The sequence below is a fragment of the Trachemys scripta genome, chromosome 4 (assembly GCF_013100865.1).
Source record: "Trachemys scripta elegans isolate TJP31775 chromosome 4, CAS_Tse_1.0, whole genome shotgun sequence".
NCBI classification, from domain to species: Eukaryota; Metazoa; Chordata; order Testudines; family Emydidae; genus Trachemys; species Trachemys scripta.
This window is the reverse complement of record NC_048301.1, coordinates 84,431,387-84,446,332: the sequence shown is the minus strand read 5'-3', so window position 1 is coordinate 84,446,332 and position 14,946 is coordinate 84,431,387.

The window sequence follows — 14,946 nt, the reverse complement described above, 5'->3', positions numbered from 1 at the left end:
AGCTTTACAAAGGAGGTCAATATCATCACCCCCCTTTTACAGATTGGAAAGCAAAACAGGGGACTGTATCCTGGAATGCAGTGACAATGAAAAGAAATTAGGGGTCATAGTAGACAATGAGTTGAACATGAGTTCCAAGTGTGATGCTGTAGCTAAAAGGGCTAACCCAATCCTTTGATGTAAAAACAGGGAGGTGGTATGGGCCCTGTATTACAACATTAATTAGACTGCCGCTTTGTGGGGAGTTGCTGACTCAGTTGATCTCTCTCATATTGCAAGTAAGTTGATGGTGATTTTGTAGACTTGTGGTCTATCTGTTCAATGCCTCAGACCTTCAGCTTGGTCATGGTTTCAAGTCCACGCCTTTTAGGATACATATAAGAAGTCCAAGAACAGGGAGGTCTTCAGGATCAAATGAGGGATTCAGAGCTTCCCACTTAGGTTGGGGTCTCATGGTCCAGATTCCTGTATCTTCAGGAATTTCCATCAACTAGGTTTTCTGCTGAGGGATAGGCTTTTATAGTTGTCCCTCTTCAGGGAGTGTAGGAGAGCCCAGGCCCACCCTCTCGACTGAGCTCGGCTGCAGAGCCCAGTGGTAGGTAGCTAAGTCCTGCACCCTCAGGTACTATGTGGCTGCCTCCCTGGATCACTTCCTACAAGCCCCCTTTCTTCCCACAGAGTAAAGTAAAGAACTGAACATAAAGATAAAGTCTCTGACCTTCAGAGAGTCACAGGCACCTTCTTTGTAGGCTTTAGTCACACCAATACAGGCAGGCCTCAGGCAGCAAGAACTCCTGCAGGGCTCCTTCCCAGGAGTTTAGCATGTAGATCAACTCACCTCCACAATCTGTCTTCCACTGACCCTACTCTGCTCCCCTTTTTAAGTTCTTCCTCAAGCCAGTGCAGGCTTTGCAGGTGTAGTCGGGCAAAGTCAACTGGGTTCTGAGCAGCTCCTTAACCCCCTCTTGTCTAGTGTGGGGTCTGTATACCCTATCACAAGGAACTATTAGATTGTCTAGTCTGGCCTCTTGTATATCACCGGGCGCCAACACCACCCAACAGCTACACATGAAACCCAATGAAATAAAGTATTAGAGCCCACAGGAGACTAGACTGTTATATGGCACAGGCAGAAAACAGGAGGGTTTGAGATGCACCAGTGCTTGAGGCCCCTGCAATGGCAGGGAAATGATTAAGTGAAAAATATCCAGATAATCCTGGCAAGTGACCCACATTCATATGCTGCAGAGGAAGGTGAACCACCCTGACCCACAAAGTCACTGCCAGTCTTACCTGGGAGAAATTCCTCCCTGACCCCACATATGACAATCAGTTAGACCCTGAGACTGTGAGCAATAACCAGCCAGTCAAGCAGCTGAGAGATAGAATGTTCAGTGCTACCTCAAAGCCCTGGCCCACCCCACACAATTTCCCCATCTCCAGCTGTGGAAGGGGATTAAAAAAAACCTCCCAGAATACCTTGGGGGAGAATCCCTTCCTGACCTCTGACAGTGGCCTGCTGAAACCCTGAAGCATGAGCTTTATGAACACAAGACATAAACCTGAAATGATCCCCAAGGCTGTTGAGCCCTGCCTCCTACCTTCACAAGCAACCCTGTCATACAACTGCACTAATAAATTTTTCTTATTAACCATAGGAACAATTTACCTAGGGATGTGGTGACTTCTTCATCATTTGAAGTCTTTAGATCAAGACTGGACGTCTTTCTAAAACACATGCTATAGCTCAAACAGAAGTTATGGGTTTGATGCAGAAATTACTGGGTGACATGAGGTTGTTATGCTGAAGGTCAGACTGGATGATCATAATGCTCCCTTCTGGCCTTCTTTAAGGCCATTTATCTAAGAATTAATAAATAGTCCTCCCACAGCTGTATCTGGTCCAATTTTACAGAGCTCCCACATTCACAAATATATATTATAGCAAGCCAGGGCTGCAAGAGGGCTTGGAGGACACCAGTGAGATTTGTTGACAACTGCTGCCCTATAGGCACTGTCAGGAAGCATGGGGGAGACAAGGCCCCACACCCCCCGCTTCCTGCGATTCACCATGACTCTCAGCCAGCCAGTAAAACAGAAGGTTTATTTAGATGACAGGAACACAGTCCAAAACAGGTCTTGCAGGTACAGACAACGGGACCCCCTCAGTCAGGTCCATATTGGGGGGGCAGGGAGGTTGGACCCCGGCCCCGGGTCTCCTCCATTTCCCCAGCCAGCTCCAAACTGAAACCCCCTCCAGCCACACCCCCGGCTCCTCCTCCAGCCTTTGTCCAGTTTCCCCGGGCAGAAGGTGTCACCTGGCCCCATTCCCCTCCTGGGCTCAGGTTACATGCTCAGGTATCATCCCTCAAGTGAAGTCACACCCTGATATCCCATCACCATGCAGACAGTACCTGCAAAACTCCCATGCAACATCCCCAGGTCAATCCTCCCCACTCCCTGCTCCATCACATCATCTCAAAGTCCTCCAGATCCTGCTGGAGCAGAGTTTCTGCTATCGCTAAAGTGCTGGCAGCACCACTCCCACTGAGCAACACATGCATATCTGCATCACTTCATCCACTCCATAAAACCCACTCTGAGCAATTCACAGAGTAACCCCCCATAGGTCCACAAAATCACCATCAACTTACTTGCAATATGAGAGAGAGTTAACAACTCCCTACAAAGCTGTGTTCTTCGTAGAAGCAGGTAACTCCGAGCTCTCTGACTCAGTACACACTGATCATTCTCACCACACCTTCCACAAATATGCTCCAGCCACACCCACAATGAATCTCTCATTCCCAAAACACTCCTATGTCAAGGAGGTTGGAAAACCCTTGCTGTAGAACCAGTCACTCTAGCTTTAAACCAGTGGTGAATTTGACCACACCCAAGGAATCCTGACCAGCTCAATTAGGAATGCTATTAGATCTGCCACTGGCAAAATTAAAACACGTTAGTGGGATCCAGGGATCTGACCCAACATATTTAGGATAGATGGGCAAATAAATTTGATAGATAAGACAGAAAATATACGTGTAATATTATATCTTCCACTATCAATGATAGGTTCTTTAGAATTCAGAAATATAATATTTCTACATTTATGATGCAGTCTTTCCTATTTGTATAGGTATGCATTAATACACATGGATTAAATCAATGTCACTTGATGCATTGTCAACCTATGGACCCATAAAGTTGGGTCCTGAAGGGGCTGATTCAGAAGTCTTTGAAGTAAATGAAAAGTAACGGGCTTTGGATCAGACCTATACCATTGTACTTAGAATCAGACAGGATCAGAAATGCATGTCAGCAAATTAGGAGTTTTCATACCATCCCCAAGGACTGTTCCAGTATTTGCCACATATCTGAATTGCACATTTCTGCAGCATAGTTTATTTTCACATGGGTGAAGAGGGTCAAAAGTTTTAGCTACATTGTCTCCATTTAATTAAGCACACTCTAATACCCTTAATAATTCAATAGCATTCTATCCTAATGGTCTAAAACACTACAGTTTATAGTGTTATGTTGGTTTTTGGACTATGAAAGCAAGATTGGAATCTATTATCATAATTTTTTTTAATAAGGACAGCTACACATTTTAAATCATTTTTACTTTTAATTGTTGAACTACTTGTTGTTCGTAGTATTTGCAATATCATCTTAAAAACCAGAAAATAAATATCTTTCTAAACTACTTTGGTCTTCTCTGAATTACAAAGTATGCAGCCCCTGTTCCTATAAACATAAACTCAAATGTGGGTTTGCAGGACTGGTCCATTTTTGCCACGGAACACCACCACATTGTGACTGCTTTTCTTTGTTTTCTTCTCTCCCTGTGAAGTAACATTCTGCATCACTGATGAACACTGCTCTGTGAATACAACCAAGCACTATCAAATTGTCATCCATTCCATTTGTATGCGGTGTGGGGGTTGGGGAATCTGGTGTAGTTTAGGATAAATAGGATTTGCAGAAATCAACTTTAACTGACAATCAATTCTTACTCCCTCCAGGACTTGTAAGCTTGCCAGTTTTCATTGTTTTTTAAAATTTATATACACTCTGAAAATAACTGATCATTATTTGGGTATGCTTTATACCAAGCCAAGAATTGCAGTCACTTCTTTGTCTGCCACAGAAACTAAAGAAGTAAACAAGTAAAACTGAGCCAGTGGGAGTGTGTTAAAGGTAACGATCTTGTCAAGTCATAAATTTGGCAACCATAACTGTGTTGAAATTATGGTTGCATCATCCTAGCAACTCAAGATAGTTAAGTCCCAGGCAGACTGCAAAGACCTACAAAAGGAGCTCTCAAAACTGGGTGACCAGGCAACAAAATGGCAGATGAAAGTCAATGTTAATAAATGCAAAGGAATGCACATTGGAAAACATAATCCCAACTATACATATATAAAATGATGGGGTCTGAATTAGATGTTACCACTCAAGAAAGAGATCTTGGAGTCATTGCGGATAATTCTCTAAAAACATCCACTCAATGTGCAGCAGCAGACAAAAAAGCGATGCTGGGCATCATTAAGAAAGGGATAGATAATAAGACAGAAAATATCATATTGCCTCTATATAAATTCATAGTACGCCCACATCTTGAATATTGCGTGCAGATGTGGTTATCCCATCTCAAAAAAGATGTATTGGAATTGGAAAAGGTTCAGAAAAGGGCAACTAAAATGATTAGGGGTATGGAACGGCTTCTGTATGAGGAGAGATTAATAAGACTGGGACTTTTCAGCTTGGAAAAGAGACGACTAAGGGTGGATATGATTGAGGTCTATAAAATCATGACTAGGGTGGAGAAAGTAAATAAGGAAGTTTTATTTACTCCTTCTTATAACACAAGAACTAGGAGTCACTAAATGAAATTAATAGGCAGCAGGTTTAAAATAAACAAAAAGAAGTATTTCTTCACACAACACACAGTTAACTTGTGGAACTCTTTGCCAGAGGATGTTGTGAAGGCCAAGACTATAACAGGGTTCAAAAAAGAACTAGATAAATTCATGGAGGATAGGTCCATCAATGGCTATTAGCCAGGATATGCAGGGATGGTGTCCCTAGCCTCTGTTTGCCAGAAGCTGAGAATGAGCAACAGCGAAAGGATCACTTGATGATTACCTGTTCTGTTCATTCCCTCTAGGGCACCTGGCATTGGCCATCGTTGAAATACAGGATACTGGGCTAGATGGAACTTTGGTCTGATCCAGTATGGCCATTCTTATGTTCTTATGTACCACCTACATGCAACTTACAAAACAAAAAAATACACCTTAAGTTGCATCAGAGCAGATGTACCTTTTATTCCTATTTTACAAAATTACAAATTGTGCAAGACAAGTCTATGAAAAAAGTTTCTTGTATTACTCTTACCTTGTGCCTCCTCCCACTCCCACAGGCTTGTTTATTTACTCACCTGTTACATCTTTAGACTGAAAACTGCTGGGGGCAGCGACTGTCTTTTGCCACATGTCCAAACAACACTGAGCACAATGGGACTATAACCAGGCTGGGGCCTCTAGGCACCACTCTAATACAAATGTTAAATAATAATTATAGCAGCATTCTTTTTTTCCTTCCCTCACATGGCTCAGTATCATCTTTACTGATCATCTTTTTGTTGATCCACCAAAATGTTTCTACTTGTATTTGGTCAAGATTAATTAAATATACAAAGCTTGGTAAGAACAAGGAAAGGGCCTGTACACTATGGAGCTCTTTTATTAAGTGCTTGGTGAGTTCATTAAACATCAGAATGAATATAACTATTATAAATTAATTGTTAGTTGTTTGGCACCACACATCAACTGGATGTGTGGTGCCAAACAAGCTGCAAAGGAATACATGATACGTACCTCAAGCAGCATACAGTGTAAAGGATTGTAACCTTACAATTCAGGCCAAATAAGAGGTAGTTTGTAGTTGTACTCCCCTGATAAATCTGATTTGTTTTTTTAATTTGCAAAACATGAAACGGGGGGTTCATGTTTCTTCACAACCACTGATGGAAACATTAAGGGTGTACTTCTCATTTATACAGATGCAGCTTTATGTAAGTAAAGCTTTGTCATCTGGGATGTTTTGAAAAAATCTCCTACTGTTGCTAGCACTGGTTCATCTCCACCCCAGTGTAGATGGCCTGCTGATTGCTATCAGCATTTTAAGCATGGTAGGTCATGTTCTAAGAGCAAAGTTAGATGATGCTAGTGGCAGCAAAATTTGACAAGGCCCAAGAGAAGAATTTGGCCCTAAATCTGTAAGCAATTCAAGGTGGGCAGAAGTTTTTGATAAGTCATTATCTCTTAAGTCAAACAAAAGTACACAGGTAATTAAAATGGGACTTTAGCATCTCTTTAATGAAGACTTTCAAAAATGACCATTGCAAGGCTTTGTCTACCCCAGGGATTTCAGTCTTCAGCGACCAGTCACTTGTCAGTTCTAGCCAACTACCACCCAGTGTCAAACCTACCATTCCCAAACAAGTTCATAGAGAAGCTAGCCAAAGGCCAACTTCCAGCTCTTCTCATTGAAGCTCATATCCTAGACTCAGCACATTCTACATTCTGGTCAGGACATGTAACTGAAACTTATTTAGTGGCACTGCTGGCTGATCTCTTACAGTCAGTGGATAAAGGACAGACATCCAGGCTCATCCTCATAGACCTCTCTGCAATATGCAACACTGTCTCACCTGAGAGAGGTGGCAGGGATCCAGGGGGATGTGCTAACATGGTCTGAGCCCTTCCTGGAGGCATGCACCCAAAAAACAGTGAGAAGAAACTGCATCTCTATAATTAGATCCCTCACTTGTGGAGTCCCATAAGATTCAGTTCTCTCTCTGGTCCTATTCAACATACACATGCAGCCACAAAATAATCTGGTCAGACTACAAGGACCCCAGTGCCAGCAATATGCAGATAACACATAGCTCTACCTTTCCTTCTCCCCCCACAACCACACCACCACTACCAAGAAGCTGAAACGGAGCAAGGCAGATGTGATGCTGGTGAGCAGAGGAAAGCATTTTGAAGAGTTCGCAGCACAGTGTCCTTTGGTTGAAGGCACACCCCCACAACTGGTAAATTCAGTGTATACATTTGGAGTGCTCCAGGATTCCTCAATGACGCTAAGCTCTCACATAGCAGCATCTGTGAAAAATGCTTTCTACCATCTCTGTTTTAGCTAAGAGACTCCATCCCATCCTGGCAAACGATGACCTGGCCTAAGTTATTCATGCCATCATCACCTCTTGGCTGCACCACAACAATGCAATATACCTAGACATGAAGCCATCAACCAATAGGAAACTCCAGCTAGCACTGAATGCTGTAGCAAGCCTCCTCAGGAACACAAGCTTCCATGAACAAATCCAAGTTCAAGGTCTCAGTCTGTATCTTCAAGACACTCAATAGCTAGGGCCAAGGATATCTGAAATATTGCCTAAAGCTCCAGGATGAAGACCATGATCTACAACTTAACTCCTCTGGCATAGTGGAACATTTAATCAGGTAGCCAAATGCAAGTTTTTGGCAGTACCTTTTTCAGTGTCCATAAAACTTTTTTTGTGAATTCTGAATTTCAAAACCCTAAATTCAGATGCTTGATGACATCTTGTCACTATTAAGCATTCTGAAATATGTTGAGCACTTATTACCACCTCCCCTCCTGATTCACAAGCCAGGTGACAATGAAACAACTTTAAAAAATCATTGAAATCCAATTAATGAAAACTTCATACTAATTCTTTGTTATGGAAGATAATTAGCTAGGGGGTACATATGTGTCTGTACTAGCAGTACACCTTGCTAATATGTTCCTTCCCCATGCCCGAATCAACACACCAGGCATATTCTTTTTGTACTCTCAGATTTTACTTATCAAATTCTTACATATTCACTCATAAGAATTAATTTCCCAGTATTGGACAGATTATAAATCAAACACATGGTCAGCTGTTTTCTTGAAGCACCATGTTCCAGGAATATGGAAGGGCATATGGAGTCACATGTACGTTGAAACCACCTTCATGAGATATGGCCATGGCCTTGGCAGCATCGTTGGGATCAACCTGAAACCAAAGACGCTCAAGACCTGGGCTCTTAGCCTCCACATATGCAGCTGACTGGTGAAAGACATTGCAAACATAGATGGCACCAATGAGACATAAATACAAGAGATCCACAAAGAAGAAATTAAGTCAAGGATTGTTGAAGCTACAAGGGACAGAGACGCCATTAGTAAGAAGCTAGAGTTGTGCATTGATCCCTAAGCACCCAGTGACAATAGTAAATATTGTCCGTGGTTGTGTGGCACCACCGTCAGTAAAAGTACACTTACAACACACTTACAATTGAAATTCACCAAATGCAAGAATTTGAACATATCTGGCCCAGGGTTCTAGAATACAATATCAAGGATAGCAGAGGCACTGATATTGACAAAAAAGCACGTACAGGTTCATCCAACAAAGATATCTGACACTAACCTTATCTATTCAAGAGTGATGGGCCTACAAGCAAGTTCATAAGAGGTTACATGACCAGGGCTGGCTCCAGGCACCAGCCCACCAAGCTTGTGCTTGGGGCGGCACCTGGAGGGGGGCGGCGCAGCGCTCCGGCCCCCGGGGAGAGCGGGGCCACGGCCGGGCTCGCCGCCCTCCCCGCAGCGCCCTCCCCCCGGCCGCCGGGGGGAGAGTGGCGAGCCCTGGCTGGGGCTCTCCCCCCGACCGCCGGGGGGAGAGCGGCGAGCCCTGGCTGGGGCTCACTGCCCTCTCGCCGCCCTGCCCCCTGCGCTCTGGCCGCCGGGGGGAGAGCGGAGCCCCCGCCGGGGGTCACTGCCCTCTTCCCAGGGCTCCGGTCCCTCTCCCCCCAGCTGCCAGGGGGAGAGCGGAGCCCCCGCTGGGGCTCACCGCTCCACCCCGGCGCCCTCCCCCCAGCCGCCTGGGGCGGCAAAAAAGCCAGAGCCGGCCCTGTACATGACTCTGGTTACATGAGGACTGCAAAGGCTAAGTCTAACCTAAAGAAGCAGTTCTGGACTGAAGTGTCCAGTGATGCGTGTGGTGTAAGAACCTGTATAGAATAGAACAGAATTGTGTGGCTGGACTGGTGCAAACCAATAGTGTACACAGGCAAAAAACCAATATAAACCAAGATTTGCAATGGTGCAGTTTATTCCTAATTGAAACTGGGGTAAATTGCACTAGTGCAAATTACATTTTATAGCAGCTTTGTCTGCAATAGAGGATTGCAATCCTTCAGCTACATCAGCTGCTAGCCATTGATGCTGTAACGGGGCAAATCCCCAGTGTAAACAAGGTCCTAGATTCTTACGTCACTTCCTATTCATATTGGGTGTGTGAATTAAGCTGAAGTACCTTAGAGCATGGGCCAATTATTTTGTTCGTTAATACCATTCGCCCTGTCGGCATTCCAAATTAAATAATTATGGCAGATACTAGTAACCATCACTGAGATAGGAAAGAGCTGTTAGGACCAAGATGTAAGCGGTCTCACTTACTAATCAGAGCAGGAGTCAGGTCTAGTGAGCAAATCAGGCATCCAGGCTGGGGAACGGAGCCAAAGGTCAGCACCAGAGCCAATTGCCAGTTACCAGAGCCAGGGGTCAAGCCAGAGTCAGAATCAGGAATCAAAGCTGAGCTGAGATGCCAAATGCCAGAGCCAAGGGTCAAGCTGGAGTCAGGATCAGAAGTCAGAGGCAAGTGTTGGAGCCATGACTGGTCACTGAGCACTGGAGGTGAGACGTAAGGGCAGGAGGAGAGGCAAGGATCAAGCACAGAGAAGGAGCATAATGGGTACAGGTGTGAAGCCGGGGGGGTAAGGCAGCCAGGAGCAGAGCAGGAACCAGAAACAGGGTTGGGTACAGGAAGCAGGCACAAGTAAGGTCCAATGCAGCCGCAACAGGAAACCACTTTGTTGCTCAGACAAATTTCCTGTTCCTCCTCCTGGCTTAAATGGCATAGTTGGACCCATCAGTGGAGCCAGGCGATCTTCCAATCAGAGCTCCCATGTGTAGTGTGTTGGCTGGGGCTATAACCCTAGTAGTTTCTCAGCCTACATGGTTTCAATAGCCATGGGGTGGAGGCCAGGATGTGGCAGCTGTCTGGGGACTCCCAGGCCTCTGTTCAAGATGCAGGACAGCATAGGAACAAGGGCTGCTCTATCTATCGGCAAACTAGGGGATGTGGCTGGGCCAAACCTGAGCAGTACTGCAACCTGTGCACCAGGTTGCAGTGCCACTCACTCAAATTTGGCTTGACCACCCCCCCCCGCCCCAGTTTGCCTATAGCTAGAGCAGTCCTTGATCCTGTGCTGTCCTGAGTCTTGAACAGCAGCCTGGGAGTACTCAGACAGCTGCCACGCCCTGACCACCCCTAGATGGAGTGATGCTGCAACTGGCGCTTACTCACTTCTACCATAACCACCAAACCATCAGAAGACTTGCTGCATCCCCCTTGAAAATACAACAGGCCTCCCCTCGGGGGTGCCCCCACTTGAGAACCTATTTTCTAGGAGATGGGGGGGGGAGGCGGAATGGTACACTGAAATTTTGTCTAGGGTGGCAGATTGTCTTGAGCAGCCTCCAGGAAGGAAGTCTCATAATCAGAAGAGTGAACTGGAAAACAGGAAATGCTGTATCACTGGTTGCCCTGTGACACTGGTCAAAGCACATATTTCTGTGCCTTGGTTTTCCCATCTCAAAAAACAAGTATAGTAATTCCTAACCTATACTGATTCATTAATACTTATAAAATACCTGAGATGCTTGAATATACGCACAACATATTTTTAATTTCAATGGATTATTTTAGAATGGACTCTTGTAATTTTACATCAGTATTTTGTAAAATATTTAGGATTTTTAAATTTTTTTAAAGCTTTTCATGTTACCTTTTTCCACAGTTGCAGTTAGTATGAAACACTCATTATCTGTAAAAATAAAATCTCACTAAGTTTTAGAATTCTTTACACAAGTGATTTATAATTAGAAAAAAAAAGTTAGTTACTTTTGACAAAAGACACATTTGGAGTTCTCTAAAGCAACCTGATAACAACATATAGTCCAGAATGGACAAATTTTGCCCTCACTTACCCCTGTATTGCATGGGCATAACTGAGAGCAGAATTTGCCCCAAACAGACTAAACTAATTTGATTATAATCCTGCATCACTGGGTTAGCACAGGAATAATTTCATTCTGCTACAGCTGACATATTCATCATGTAATTAAAAGTTAAGTACCTAAAAATCTAACTCTAAATTACAAATGCATGGGTCCTTATTTAGGATTTAGAGCAAGGATTCTTTCTTTTTCTTTCTTTCTTTCTTGCACTCGAGTTTCATTTTGAGAACACAAGAGGGCAGCACAGTTCTAAACTGGTACAGCTCTCTATATCAAGCAGAAGTTAAGTTTGTGGGTTGTGATAAACACAGAAAACGATCAGTCAAAGTCTAAGAAACACAATCCTGACATTAAAGGATGATTTCTGTCATCTGTCTCAATATTAGAATTTGAAAACCCAACCTTAATTACTACATTTTTCTACTTTATCCTCCCCAGCCTCCACACACAATGAACCTTTGTAACATCAGGGGCAAAAAAGACAAGGAGGGTGAATGTTCATTTTCCTAAGTGTGAAGAACTGGAATAGCTCTATCAGCACAGGATTGTGATTTCTTAGCAATACTACAGTTCCCATTGATTTTGGGTCTAGATGTGAGTGCTCAGCGTCTTTCAGGATTTGGCCCCATATTTGTAAATGTGAGACAGACAGCTAGCACCACATTATGTTCCTCTTTGTTCAGTGTTCAAAAGCAGACCTAGTTTGTCTGAAATTGAGCTTTTCAAAGGCATTGAGTAATAGCACTGCAAGCTAAAGCTGTTTAAACTTCTTCTGGACTTTATTGATCTGTATTAGCCACACATACATCAAATAAGCTGAACACTGTTTTCAGCCATGCAGTAGGTTAGTGCACTAGCCTTTCATCTCTAGAGAAGGGAGTTAGAACTCTGGCTTAGGGCTAAAGTAAAATGAATTTGGTTGTTTTCCTACAAGCCCCTCTCAATATTTTTCCACCTATTAAAAAAAACTGTCATGCATGACTGGCAATGCCTGCTTATGAGAGATTTGAGAGTCTGAAATAGTAGGGGATGTTGTACGATCAAAGTGCATTGGACAAGTTTTCAGCAATGTTTCATTGCACTAACTCTAATGCTAGTTTTAGTTTCTCACTTTAATGGAAAGTAAAATCTGCCCATATTTTTTTTATATACAAAGGAAAGAATGGTAGTCCTAATGACTAACATTTAAACACATCCACACACACCTGCACCTCGTAAGCTAGACAAAAAGAGTGAGGTCTAGCCCAGCCCTTCCTGGACCAACTACAGTTAGAGTAATTTGTTCCCAGCATTAGTACAGGAGTTCTTGATAGTGCTGCTCAACAGTGAAAGATCAGTCAGCCTTCATTGTACTTTATAAGCCTCATTTTAGAGGTTCTTACAAGCAACAAAGTTTTCATCCCAAATAGAGTTCTCTCTCTGTGTGTGAGTGTGTGTGTGTGTGTGTGTGTCCATGTTTTTTAAACACATATGACCAAAATCTATTATAAAAATGAGATTTTTCATCTAAGGCCTGATCCAAAGTCCACTGTCTTCAATCACTCTTTCAATTGACTTCAATGAGCTTTACATTAGGCTTCCATTACTCATGTTATCTATCTAAACACACACACCGCTATCCTCTTCCCTTTTAACTACTGGACTTATAACAACAGTATTACATCAAATACCTGTGTATAATAGTGCTTCACTAAATATGTATATTCATATGTAGAATATTTCTGAACCAAACACGTGTTCTTGCCTCTAATAACACTGCTGTACAGCCAAAATGCTTCTGAAATAAATGTAGTCAAACTTTACTAATTCTGGGTCACTGAGAACAAAAATGATGCTTAAAATTGTTGATTGGCTCTGGTTTTCAAGATATGCTATTAGGTCAGTATATACGACCCTTGACTTGAGAATGGCGGAGGATAAGTGAGTTATAAAGGGAAGGGATCTCTATTTAAACCAGAAATGACTAAAATACATCTTTGACTGGATCTATGAATAAATCTATGACTGGGTTTGGACAGTACTTGCTTTTTAGGCAAAACAATTAATGACGCAATCTGAAGCTTGTATTGTGTCATACATGATATGAATTGCATCATGTTATTCCTAGAAGTCATGGATGATGCAATCATAATGAAGCTTACATCACTCTGCTGAACAAATTGCCCTATATCAGCTCTAGAAATCATACAGTGTTGTGCTCTCTTATTTGTCAGTGTTTGATTTTGCAAAGGGACACATTTCTGTTTAGCTAAAGTGAGCAGAGATGCCTCGTACTTGTGTGAACAGTGCAGATAACTTCTGCGATGTTTGTGGTGAAGTGACTTTTGCATCACAAAAGCGCAATATAACCACTCTGGTTAAGAAAGCCTATCACCTTTATTTTGGCTGCAAAATTGGAGATCAGGACAAGAGGTGGGCCCCACACATGTGCTGCAACACTTGTGCAACAAATCTTCGCCAGTGGTTGAACAGGAAAAGGAAATCTATGCCTTTTGCAGTGCCAATGATTTGGAGAGAGCCAACAGATCATACCAGCAATTGTTACTTCTGCATGGTGCCTCCAGTTGGGAAAGGTGTGTCAAAGAAGAAAAAGTGGACTGTGCATTATCCAAACATTCCATCAGCTATACGCCCAGTACCCCACGGAGAAGGACTGCCGGTTCCTGATGCACCAGAATCCTTCTCACTTGAGTCAGACGAGGAAGAGGAAGAGGATGAAACTTCTGGTCCTGAACTATCAATGTCACAGGACCCACATTTTCTCCCATCCTCCTCCTCTGAACCACACCTCATAACACAAGGTGAACTGAATGACCTTGTCAGGGATTTGGAACTACCCAAGAGTAAGGCAGAGCTGTTGGGCTCCAGACTACAGCAGTGGAATCTCCTGGCAGGTGATGTTAGGCTTTCCATGTTCCGTGACCGTCAAAAGGATCTTGTCCCATTCTATTTCATGGAAGGTGATCTTGTAGCCTGCAACAACATCGATGGTGTGATGGCAGCCCTCAACATCGTTCACGATCCAGATGAGTGAAGACTGTTCATTGATTCATTGAAGACGAGTCTTAAAGCTGTTTTACTGCATAATGGCAATGTTTTGCCATCAATTCCAGTTGGTCATGCAGTCCATATGAAGGAAACCTATGACAACATGAAACAACTTTTGAGGTGCATAAACTATGACCAACATCAGTGGCAGCTTTGTGGCGATTTGAAGGTTGTTGCTCTCTTGCTTGGTCTGCAGACTGGATACACAAAGTACTGCTGTTTTCTCTGCGAATGGGATAGTCGTGCAAGAGATTCCCACTACATCAAGAAAGATTGGCCACTCCGACAGTCATTGGAGCCTGGGAGGAAAAGTGTTCAGCATCCACCACTTGTTGAATCAAGGAAAATTTTGTTACCACCCTTACACATCAAGCTGGGTCTGATGAAGAACTTTGTCAAGGCCATTGACAAAACACAAGCAGCTTTCAAGTACCTCCGTGGAAAATTTCTAAGGTTAAGTGAAGCTAAGATAAAGGAAGGTGTCTTTGTTGGTCCTCAGATTCGTGAACTTCTTCGAGATGATGCATTTGACCATGCACTGCGTGGCAAGGAAAAGACGGCATGGAAAGCCCTCCAGTTAGTGGCAATAAATTTTCTCGGAAACAACAAGGCAGACGACTACAGGTTGATGGTGGAAAACCTCCTCAAAGCATACAAAAGCCTTGGTTGCAACATGTCACTAAAGATACATTTTTTGCACTCTCATCTAGATTTTTTTCCACCGAACTG